The sequence below is a fragment of the Cariama cristata genome, unplaced genomic scaffold (assembly GCF_000690535.1).
Source record: "Cariama cristata isolate BGI_N322 unplaced genomic scaffold, ASM69053v1 scaffold5526, whole genome shotgun sequence".
NCBI classification, from domain to species: Eukaryota; Metazoa; Chordata; class Aves; order Cariamiformes; family Cariamidae; genus Cariama; species Cariama cristata.
Genome location: NW_009620271.1, coordinates 4,604 through 16,783, shown reverse-complemented (window position 1 = coordinate 16,783; position 12,180 = coordinate 4,604). Strand labels below are relative to the sequence as shown.

Sequence of the window (12,180 nt, the reverse complement as noted above, 5' to 3'; positions counted from 1 at the left end):
TGTGATACATTCCTTTAGTCTTGATCCAATTCTTATCGCAGAAGATGACATAGTTAAATTATGCAACTTGGGAATGATCCCTTTAAACCTCATATTGACCCAAGGTGGTGGAAGGACCCTTAGGAAAAACACTAGCATGGTTCAAAGGAGCACAAAAGACTGATGTGCAGTATAGAGATCCAGAACTATCACAGCTGCAGCATTCAGCACACAAAAGTTCCTACTAAAAGAAACCTGGTATTTGGCACTGTGTAGACATGAGAGCTAAAGTCTCCTCCCCTAAACAGATTATAGTACTAAAATTTGTTTATTATAACCTTCATATTCAGCCAAGAATTTTTCCCACATTCAAAAGTGGATGTTTCTATCTAGTGGAAGAAATAGTCTCAAGAAAAACATTCCAGCAGCTATGAAAGCAATTTCACACAAAGTTGTTCTTTTTTCAATACAGACAGTATAGAGTGGGTCTTGAAAAAGAACAGTAGCTGTGCACAGGAGAATGGCTGTATGCATAGATGTAGCCTGAATAAGGATGATTCATGAAGAAATTGCAGAGTTTTTTCCTTAAATTCTGTTTCTTGCCTCAAGTTGTTGAGTAACTACTTTTCAAACCTTGGCAATTGCAGAATCTTCTTTGAAGCCCCTGCATTCATATAGGCATTACAACACTGACATACACTTTTTCATATGCTTTTTCTAAAGAAGGTAGGAAAAATTCTAGTCTGTGAAACTTTCCAGTGTCAACCTGCCCTCACCTGAAGTTCTGCACCTATCACACATTATATAAATATTATAGAACATCTTACTGAACTAGCATATCTCCCACAAAGAAAACAGATAAACAGACAAGTACTGTCAGCAGTTGCCCTTCCAAAGCAATAGCCTTTGACTGAATAGTTAAGACACATGGCTGTTTTTAATGAATCACAAATCAACAGCAGACCTTCCATTGAGCTCAGTTGAATACAGGCCCTATTGTGCAGTATTTTAGGTACTTTCAAAAGTTATCAGTAGGATCTTAAGTCACCATCATACAATAAACCTACCATCTTTAAAGTTCCATTTAAGACAAACCCACAAACAGAACAAAATCCCAGTGTTAAAACCCAGTGAAATTCCCCATCTTTTCTCTTATTTCTCCATTTCTAGTCTCCTTAGAGTAAGAAGCTTCATTATTCCTAAGTGCTTCCAAAGCACTTTGATTCTTTACTAATTTTTTTTGAGCTAGAGAATTGCTGAAAATATTTGCTGAAGGATGCTCTCCCGAATAACTGAAGTCACATCCAAAGAACTCATTAAAAATAGTTAATAAAAGTCTAACAATCTGAAGCTTACAATGCAAAACTGGGAGTTTGCTTTACAGAATCTTCAATCTTCAAGTTTCAAATATCTCATTAAAATCAGAAATAGACAGCTCAACTAAATATTCTCAAAAACAATAAAACAGACACTTTTCACATTCAGATCATTTATCTACATACAGCCTAGGCTAGTAACCAAAACACAGAAAGAACTAACTCTTACTTTGTGGTCAAATGAGTCAGTGAACTACATCTCTATCAAAAAAAATCACCATCTCTATTGGTTTCCTTTTTGTCAATCTCAGGAAAGACACCATAGATTTAGCAAGCAGGAACAATTTGTTGTCTTGTGTTTTAAGACAGTTGGAATCACACTGCAAATGCTCGGATGATCTTATTACTTCATTAACCTTGCTAAATATTATTTTCATACTTTTTCAGGTAAGCAAGATAACACACATTTTCATTCTAATCAATCACCATACTAAAGAGCAGCTGCATATATTTATTTCTGCTGTAATCCTTCCTTGTCCTTTTTATTTGCTATAGTCACCAAATATATTTGTTTATCTTTATTAGACCATGGTCATAAGACTCAGTCATGTTAAGGAAATGTAAAACTTTAGCAAGGCTGCAGCATTATTTCTTTAAGTTAAACACCCTCATCTGATCTGACCTTATACAAGGGGCAATACAGCAGACAACCACAGTAATGTATGATGAAGTTACACATTAATTTTGTTTAAAAAATGTATTTTGAACCCAGTAACTCAAGATTCTCTTTTTGGTTGGCTAAACTTTTTTGTGCTTGACTGCTTTTTTAAAGCCTTCAGAATTCTCCAGTTTCCTCCAAAACATTAAAATTTTGCCACTTGAAATGACAGTATTGTACAACACCAGCCCTTAAACTTCCAGTAGGCAGAGGCTCTGCTACTTAGCAAGAACTATGATTAACATAAGCTCAAGTCTTATTGATCAAAGCTTGCATTACCACCCAGGGGAAAACATGGCAGTCCTACACAAAACAAGTATATAAACTGAAGGCTACCAAAAATTTTCATGTTTTCCAGCTTCTTGAATTTCTAGCTATTTGGTGACACTTAAAAATCTTTTTATGTGTATACGTACACCTGTCCAAGTTTCACAATGATAAACGTATCAACAAGGACTAGAACAAGTTGTGACCATGAGATCAGCACCAACTGGATACCAGTGTTAGAATTCTCCCCGTGAATGTGAAGCAAGATTACCTTGTCACATTTTCACTGATTTTTATCCCCTCCTGCTAGTCTGTTCCTTTTCACTTTTGATACAGGCAAATTGTATTCATTGCTTTTGCTCTGCATTCTGTTCTGTCCTTGGAGGATACACCCAGACCTACTCATCACTACCTAAAATCTCCAAGAAACTCTTGAATGACATAGTGATTTCTAAACACGATTGATTTGCTCCAAACCTAATGACCCAAAGTACAATTAGCAGAAGGCATCATAGCCTGTACAAGATACATTTCATCCCTCTAGAGAAAGCAACTAACAAGAGCCTGGTGACCTTCCAAATAAATTCCTATAGGTCAGAGACTTTTTTGTAATGAATAGTCACAGACGAACACTAGAAAAACAAACAAAAGCTACATATACACATTTGTGAAAGACCCTTTGAAAAAAATGGAACTGGTTAAATAGTTAGAAACTAAAATTGCATTATTTTGGATGAAAAAATATGGGGCAGCAAACAAATCTGATCGACATGCATCCACATGAAATGCTGGAACATTTAATAAGAAAGTACACATGTAAATAATAAAGCTGTACATAGGTTTGAAGTAACAGAAAATACATCATGCCAAACTACTTAGACAGAGAAATAATATATACTGCATTTCTAAGCTTCAGAGACAGCATCTCTACACTTAAGTAAAACATCTGATATGATCTCAGACAATTGTCTCACAGGAAACCAGAGAATGGCAGGCAATAGCACTAGGAAGAAGAATCTAGGGATTAGAGTAGGATGATGAATTAAATATGAGTCAACAATGTCACCAAAAAGACAAATGCAAGATTGGGTCATTATTAATATACATGCACTATTAAAAACATATGAGGCAATTATTGTTCTGCTTGGCACTCGTTGATTCTTGGCACGAGTACTGCAGATACCGTAACCCCACACGCAAGATACAAAACATTTCATACTACCAGTGCACAATGACTGCACACATTTGGGTACCATACTTCAACAAAAGAAATTAGAAAAAGTATCATATAAAATCTACCAAAGTTTTGAAAAACAAGTCTTCCACTTACATATACAACTGCTTCCAAAGTTATGTATTTCTACAATTGGTTTTCCTTCATTTTAATTATAGTGCTTTGTTTAAACAAAATGCAGTTTAAGTGATATATCTAGCAATTTAGAACTGAAGCAAAGTTCTGGCATACTGAAGGCAATGGGAGTTTAATTCAGTTAGGCCACGAAGGTGAAAGGAAATGGATGGTAAGAAATTCAGAGAATTTTTCCTTGATTATTTTCCCATTCGCATGTTCAACTTAGAAAAGAGGTTCTAACTCCATTATTTAAAAAAAAAATCTACTAACATGTTTCCGAAGTTAGATGAGAAACCATTTAGAAGTAGTCATCAGCAGATCTATTCCATGAAAAAACTTATGAAGACCAAGTCTTTCAAATAATCTGCCCTTATCCAGAAGGAATTTAACAGGAAGGTAACAGTTAAACATTCTGCTCCTTAACAGAACTAACCAATAAATCAAAGTTCAAATTTATACTGCTGCTGTATTTAAACATGGTCATAAGAATCATTTAACCTTACAGCATAAAACTCAGCTGATAATTTTTTTCTGACTAACACCTAATAAAATTCATTCTTGCAGGATTGTGGAAAAGTTAAGCACAGTCTACCCTTCTTACAAAGCTTCCTGTTACAAGGTTGTATGGTTTACACGTATGTTGTATTTCATTATTAAAAAAATTCCTCCGTATAGCACCTTCTTTGTTGTAATACTCAAACATACTTTGCCTCTAGGCCTGTGCTATAATAAAGTAAAATGAATTCAAGGCCATTTGCTGAGAAAAAGATAGGTTCAAGGTATTTTCACACTTTTTTGCTTGTAACTTTGACATGAAAAGGCTCTATTTTCTTTTCTCCCTTCCCATTGCTTTTGTTTTATTATTTGCTTTTATTGTTACAGTATCCATTGAACAACTTCAAATAAATCTGAACTATTCTGGAAGCCAACTTAAGCCATTAAGGTTTCAGATTAAAAAATAAATTCAAAAAATCTGTGCATTATTACGAGGATCCAACTCTAGTCCTCAAAGCATAGCATTTTACTATTCACTCCTTAGATACTGTTGTTTGTTCATATATGAGCCACTATCCCACCCACCATTCAGTCTAACACATAACTCACCACAGGAAATTTATGTGATAATCTGTAAAGCTACCTAAGCTTCAAGTAATAGTAGTTTTGTTTTTACTTTAAAGCACTTCTCTACTCTGTGTCATTTCAGCAGAAATTTATTGCACATACTTTCCTCAAACGCAAGCCACATCTGACTGAAGGCAAACAAGGCAAAGAATGAAATTGTGGCCTGATTTGCACACTTTTTCAAAGCAGTAGTAAGTGTACTTTTTTTACTACATAAGAGCATAATATCATTTCTTATATGCAGACTCCACATCAGTCAATCTCTGTTTTTAGGAACAGTCAGGCACAAGTAATCTATTGACTCTTTCTCAAGATGTAGAAGAACTTCGGCTAACAGCTATAAGCTAGCTGAGTTGTAATCCATTCAACAGAAACTGGTAACACAGGAATAAGAGTGATTTTCCAAGTTAGCATCTCTTTCTCAGATTTCTCTAAGGGCAGGACAACACACCATGTCTAAACACCCTCAATGCAAACAAGAGAAAGTCAAGACACAGGACAAAGTTTGTTTTTCTATGTTGTAGGTACAAAATTAAGATAACCGCAGCACTAATTATCTAAACATCACATTAGAAAAATACTATAAAAATTATTTATTACGTGATATGAATTTATTTGCACTAAGTCAAAAATGAGTTTTGCTTAACGCCAATTTCCTGCAAATCCTCCACTGTACCAATACACAAATTCATGAGATCCTTAGATAAGCAGTTGATAATTACCTCAACTATCTCTGAGTGATTACTTATCTATAAGAAGTTTTAATGTTACCACATGAGGACAGTTGGCAACTATTGTTTCATATAATTGAAGTTAACACTGATAAATTGATTAACCAGAATTCCTGCACAGCTAGGACATATCCAATTTAGCATTATTTTAATTAAAAGAATTAGACCTACATGATTTCAGTGGAACTGTAAACAAATTTAAGAATGGAACAAAACTATGATCAAATTATGTCAATCAAAATTTAACAATATAGGCTCAAAATCTAGTCACTACATAGCTAACAAAAAAAAACTCCTCACTTTTTCAATAAACATTATTTTAACTTTAATTAAGATTAAAGAATATGTAGAATATTGCTTGGTAAGACTTGACTATTTCTAGATTAGTATCAGATTTATGCCTTAAGAACTGAACTGGAGGTACACTGCTGCATAGAGAAGAATAAGAAAAGGAATTCTTAACTAAAACACTCTATCCAATTCACTTGCTTTACTCCATTCCATTCTTTTTAACAATGTCAAAACATGCAACCCATTTATCAGAGCTTTCAATCAACAGTGACTTTCAATGAGTCAAATGAAGTTCCATCACTTGGGGTTTACCAGCCCAGTACAACATTTTATACTATTTTTACCTACTTGTCCTCAAAAATCTCAATAATTCACAGAAAGCATTTGAGAGATGCTGTCCAGGATACAGATTAGAGTTCTAAACCAGCACAGCTCATGCCGAGTCTAGCACACACTGTTTTAAAACTAGCACAGCTGCCTCTGCACCACACAGCAACAACCACGGAAGCATAAGTACATCCTCACTCACACTAGAGAAACTCAACTCAAATCTTTGACAGACAGGGTAATAAGGAGAGAGCTTTGCATTTGGTGACCAAAAATTCTAAACAAGCCTAAGATGCTCAACAACTTTCTCACTTCTCTCCCAAACAAAAATAAAAACCTGAGTTATGCAAACCATATTCTTGCTATTACAAACTGATCAGGTTCTTTAACATAATCTTACCCAATAACTTGGTATTTGACTCAAGTCTCTTTCAGAGACCCAGAACAACACACTACAGATGTGAAAACAGAAAATACTTTCCAAGATACTGTAAGCCATCAGCAAACATCACTTCATATAATGAAAGTTGAGTTGTTAACACAGCAATCTCTGGTGGCAAAATTGTATGATACCATAATAGTATAACCTGACCTTATAAAAATCACATGATGAAATAGGCTTACATAAAGTAAAATTTTTGTAGCATTGAGTCCTCACCACAGGTAAGGGTGCAAAACAAATCATAAAAGTGTATGCTTTTTCACCTTCGTTTTCTTTAAAAAAAATAAATCAAGAGACTTTGCAGTAGAGTCACCTCAAGCTCTTTAAATTTTATATCTGAAGTAAAACATGAAAACTGTACAATCTGTTCATTACTTATGGGCTGTGACATTTTGCGGCCAAGTTAAAAGTCACCTGGTTGAAAACCACTGTTTAGCACTACTAATTCATGGTTTTATCATGAATCACCTTTTCTAAAAAGACCCATATGCTAGAATCAGAGCATTGCAGGACAAACTCAACTTACAACTCTAGGATCATGAGGAGGACTTCAGAAATATGAAAAGCAGATATACACATTCTACATAACAAAGGCAATGACTTAAAAACTAAGCTCACTTTTTGAAAGTCTGGGCTAACAATACAGAATATTTTAAATATAAAATGATTAGTTGATCTTCCTGTGTCACTTGATAGCTTCATGTTTCCATTCTAGCACCAGTGTTCAGAGACAGCAAGGAACAAATGTAAAGTTAAAGCAGCAACAAAATGTAAAGTTCTGTATTATAATCCTTCCCTTTGCCACAGATTTTTAAAGTTGTAAGTCACAGCTCTGCCTACACAGTGCTTGATTTATATTTTCATCTCTGTAGGTTTTTTCCATTTACTTTTCTAAACATTTCCATTAGCTTTGTTTGGGATTCTAGCTAAACATATAAGGGATTTCCTTGTTATTTCCCATATCCCTGGCCCCTTAACAGTTTTGCTGAAAGTAAGAGTCAAGTTCATTTAAGCCTTTCTGCTCAAGTTCCACAACCAGAACACATTTTGGTTTAATCAATAAAACACCTTTAGCTATGCAGATTTCCAGAAAGTGCTTTTGTGTTTTCTATACTTCAGTCAGCCTTGCAGTAAATACACCTGTAGAAATCAGTTCAAGTATAAACGCAGCTTTAGAGATGCAGCCTACAAACCAATAACTGTAAAGAGAGGACCATCTAGTGGTGACAACCACAATCCACACTCAGCTACTTTAAAGACAAATGCACCCTGTTAATCTATGCAAGTCCCGGACAACTTCTCCATCTTTGGCTTTATTTAATAGCTTTAATCGTCTCTTTAATTTAGATCGCATCCTTCTATGATGACACTAAATAAACGGGTTTGTTGATTTTCTTCATCTGTTCCTTTTATGAGAACATCTATGCCAGTTCTTCCACATGTAAAAGTTGCTCATAGCATCAAATCATTAATCTGAAGACACTAGCAAGAATAAAGCTGTTAGCAACTAGGCTACAAAATAGGTTTGTTTACCTTACAATTCTCTCCTGAGAGAAATCTGTAATACTTTTTTTCTTAATATAAGAGAAAAAAATCACCAGTTGAAGTGACAGTTGTACTTGGTATGTTTTACATATCCATCACGTTTCAGCCGAACAGATGTGCAGTTTAACAGACCAAATTGTAACATAACAAGGGTCTAAAATTGCCACAAACCAGCAAGGACAGGAGAACAAAAACTTACACTGGAGGAAGCTGACCGAGAATGTCATACACATCTAGTGATGTTTGTTTCTGTACTTCAAACATGTCAACTGCAGAGACATTCTTCCCCAGCTACCAATGTTAGAGAAGCTGTGAGAAATCCTCTTCCCTAATGAAGCTGCTGAGAGTAGGCACAGGCAGAGGTTTCTGTAAGCACATGTTTAACTACAGACAGCTGAAGAAAGCTTGCTGGCGCTTCATAACCAAACTGAAAGATAAACCAGTAGTAGAGCATTTGTTTCTAACAGCTGTTCTGCTTGATTTCTGAAAAACTCTGATAGGACTCTAGGTCAACCAATACTCCAGAGAAAAATTTCAGGCAGTTTTTCCTTAAAGGTAGGCATTCTAAAGACATTAAGTAATTAGAGAACTAGACTGTACTCCAAATGCAATCTAAAGCAAACTTCAATAATACAAAAACTGAAAGTCTGGTCTGAACAAATCTCTACCTCTTCAGCCTCTATAAGGATCTAAAGGGAACCACGGGATTTTCAGCAACTCAGAAAGCTAAAGAACTGCTGGATTGAAACAGAGTTCCTTTCCATAGCTTTATGCATACCTTGCTGCCTACTTATGGAACTGTTCCCCAATTTTAGGAGCAGTCATCCAGCCTCAGAGTTCTCTTTCAGCCCATTTTATGCACCTCTTGCAACCTCACCTACCCCATCCCACACTGTGGGAGGTTCTTGAGGACAAGAGAGCATGCTCAAGCTCCTTCCCCACTGGGCTCTCTGTAGATCAGACAGCAGCAGTAAGCCTCAGCATTCCTTTTTCAAGGGAAATTGAAGCCTTTCCAAAGGAATGCGCAGAGGCCACCACAGAGGCCAACGGAGATGCAGGATGGGAAGTGGAAACTATGTGCTGGGTTCACATCCTAATTTTCAAAATTGACTACGCAACTTACAGCATCAAGAGATTAACAGAGCACTTGGCATTTCAGTTAAATCCACAGCTGCAGTGCCCACTAAACAGCACGGACTGCATCTGCACATGGGTAGAAATCACATTATAAACGATTACGGGAGCAATCTGAATGCCAAGAGGCAAGTATTTTATCTGAGGTAAGAGCAAGCAGTAGCAAACGGATCATTTTTGGCAGCATCCATTAAATTGACAGGCAACTGTTCAGAAGCAGTCCAACAAAAAAGAAATAGCATTAACTAAAACCCAAATAACTGTTAGTCCCAAGACAGGACAGAAAACCCTCAAGAACGTGTTACAGTATACCAGTACAAGCTAGTGTACACAAACTCAATTCTATTTTTCTTTTGCCAGTGTTAACTGGTATGGCTACGGCTGGGTAGAATGAGTTTCTATACCACTGAAGGTATAGAATTAAGAGCTCCATAAAAAGAAAAAAGCATCATCTTCAGCAAGAAAAATCTGAGCAAGACTGAGCAACTTCATAAACCAAACGCTCTGTGTTAACTCCTGCAGCATTCTTTGCCTGCTCAGATGAAAGATTACATTCCTGGGGAACTGACATTCACCCTCTTCCCCGACACTCCCACAGCATGTTTTCCCTGTACGCATGCTTTCCTCCTCCTGTTCAACTGCCATTCTCCTGTGTCTGCTTCAGTAACTCTGTAAATGTGACCTCTGAAGTGCCTCTTTCACCTTCACATTGTTTCAAGGATGCTTGAGTAGAGCAATAAGACACATATTAGTCACAGCAGTAACAGAAGGCAATAAATACAAAAACTCTCCCTACGTTTTGTTAGTCTACTTCCAGAGTGTGGGGTAGAGGTCAGACTGTTAGCAAAGTAAGCTCACTGCTGCACACTTACAGCACTGCCACCATCATGAATTAACCTCTGCTGAAGGTGAGAGAGACCGTTAGCAGATGCCTGGCAAGAATTCCAGAGAAGTCTATGAAAGGCAGATAGTAAAAAAAATAAAAATAAATATTTAGACTGATTGGCTCTCAATTGCAGTTCAGAAGATCTGCCAAAGATACACACTGATAGTATGGCAGGCCAGGACAGGCATCTGTTCACTAAAATTAACAGCACTTGACAGACCTCCTTTCTGGTTCACTCCGGCTAGTCTTGCAAGACAGTTATAAAACCACTGTCATTCATAAGCCTCAAGGAGAGAACACGGTATTAAAGATGATACTTAAAAAACGTAAAAGATATTCACTGCAAAAAGCTAGGGGTAAGATTAAAAGCACATCCTCAACAAGAAATCTAATCAGACAGTCCAGGAAAGCCACATAAAAAGGACACTCAGTCCAGGAAATCTACAAAAAAGAATATTCTTCCATTTACCTAAAAGAACTTTTTCCAGATTCCATTTTTCCTATTTCTCTGGTGTTACAATATATGCTACAGTAGCCTGTTATCAGGTACCTGAACATTCACTATAATTTTCCTGGATTTAGGTTTTAAACAGAAAGCTTCTCCACTTTATGATATGAACATGTATTATTTATCACATAACACAAGCCTCTGCCTTTCTTGTTTATTAACATTTTTGCCACCTCAAAACAATGCATGATGTTATCCTTCTTCCACAGGAATAAGGACACTAATGTGAACTGGAACATGGGGAAGAAGAAAAGAAAAGGAAAGCAGCTTGACATGCTGGGACAGAAGTGCTACTAGAAAATTAGAAAAGTCTGCAGAACTTACCAGAGTTCCCTCTGCTGTTCTTGCTACTTTGTCAGGATTGGTCCTCATTTTGACCACCCTGGGTATTGGAAAGTGTTCGGCTGGCTAACTAGGTTCCAAGGTAAACATTACCTCCTGTCTCCCTAGCTTGCAGAGACATTTTCTTCACTTGCATGCGCCACAGCACGTGATAAAGTATATAAGAGACAGGTCTGGCCTCAAGATTGAGCTGATCAGACCTCCACTCAGATCTCCATGGTAAACAAACATGCATGTCAAAAATCCAGAGAGTTTATTCTGCAGAACTGCTTGGTGGTACATGAGTATTTGTTTTATTCTTCCTGAACCATTCCAGGCCCTCACAACTCTTAGGTTATGCTCCCCTCAATACATCTGTTACTGCAATTCCACTATAGCATTGTCAGCAAGCACACTATTCCCTCTTAGATTTAGGAAACACTCTGTATTGTCGTTCTGCTGTTAACAGGAATATGTCCCTGCCCTATACATTCACTCCTCAAGATCTTCATAGTATAGATACCTGCTCACCCACATGAGCTGGCTGTTTTCCCAAGGTGGTTGTATAAAATCATTAAGTAAAAAATCTCTTCAATCACTATGAATTTTGGTCAGCTGAATTTAAGCCCAGGGACAAGCTTGAGTTTAGGGGAAGGCATTGTAGAATTACTACTAGAAGTTTATTACACACACAGAAACGAAGGATAGTCTGCATATATTTGCCATATTGACTTAGAAGACTTTCTGCCTTGGTAAAGTGCTATCTCTCTGCAAATAGCTTAGGGACACTAGTGTAGATGACTACCACCCCCCAACATTGTTGGGCAAACTTTACTTCTGAAGAAAAGGAGCTGTCATGTACAGCAAACCTAAATGCTTCCAGATTAGAACATAAAAGCATTCATAACCATATCACAAGTTCAAAAAAAGACTGGTATCTATTAAACTCACTCAAAACTACAAACACACCATAAATATTATTTTCCACTATTATGTTTTTCCAAAGTTTAAATACTTTAAGTCTGCATTACATATCTTTAAAGACACTTGATATTTTAGGTTCAGAGAATAAAACTGGTAACTTTTTTCTTTGTCCAGGATAAGCAAGTTGCAGAAAAGCAAAACAGAATTAAAGCATAGAAGAAAACAATTATTTTAGATGTTAAAGTACTTTACAAGGGAAGAGCCAGGGTTTTTGTGATGTTCTTTAAAAACCAATATTATCCTTGTAAATTCATATCC

The 12,180-nt window shown here is 36.5% G+C and overlaps 1 protein-coding gene across 1 annotated transcript in view; it reads right to left on the bottom strand.

Moving 5' to 3' along the window:
• BBS9 (Bardet-Biedl syndrome 9) overlaps positions 1-12,180 on the bottom strand; it is a gene marked incomplete at its 3' end in the record, with an annotated part of 113,700 nt that overhangs the window by 97,983 nt on the left and 3,537 nt on the right. The gene's annotated exons all lie outside the window — the stretch shown is intronic.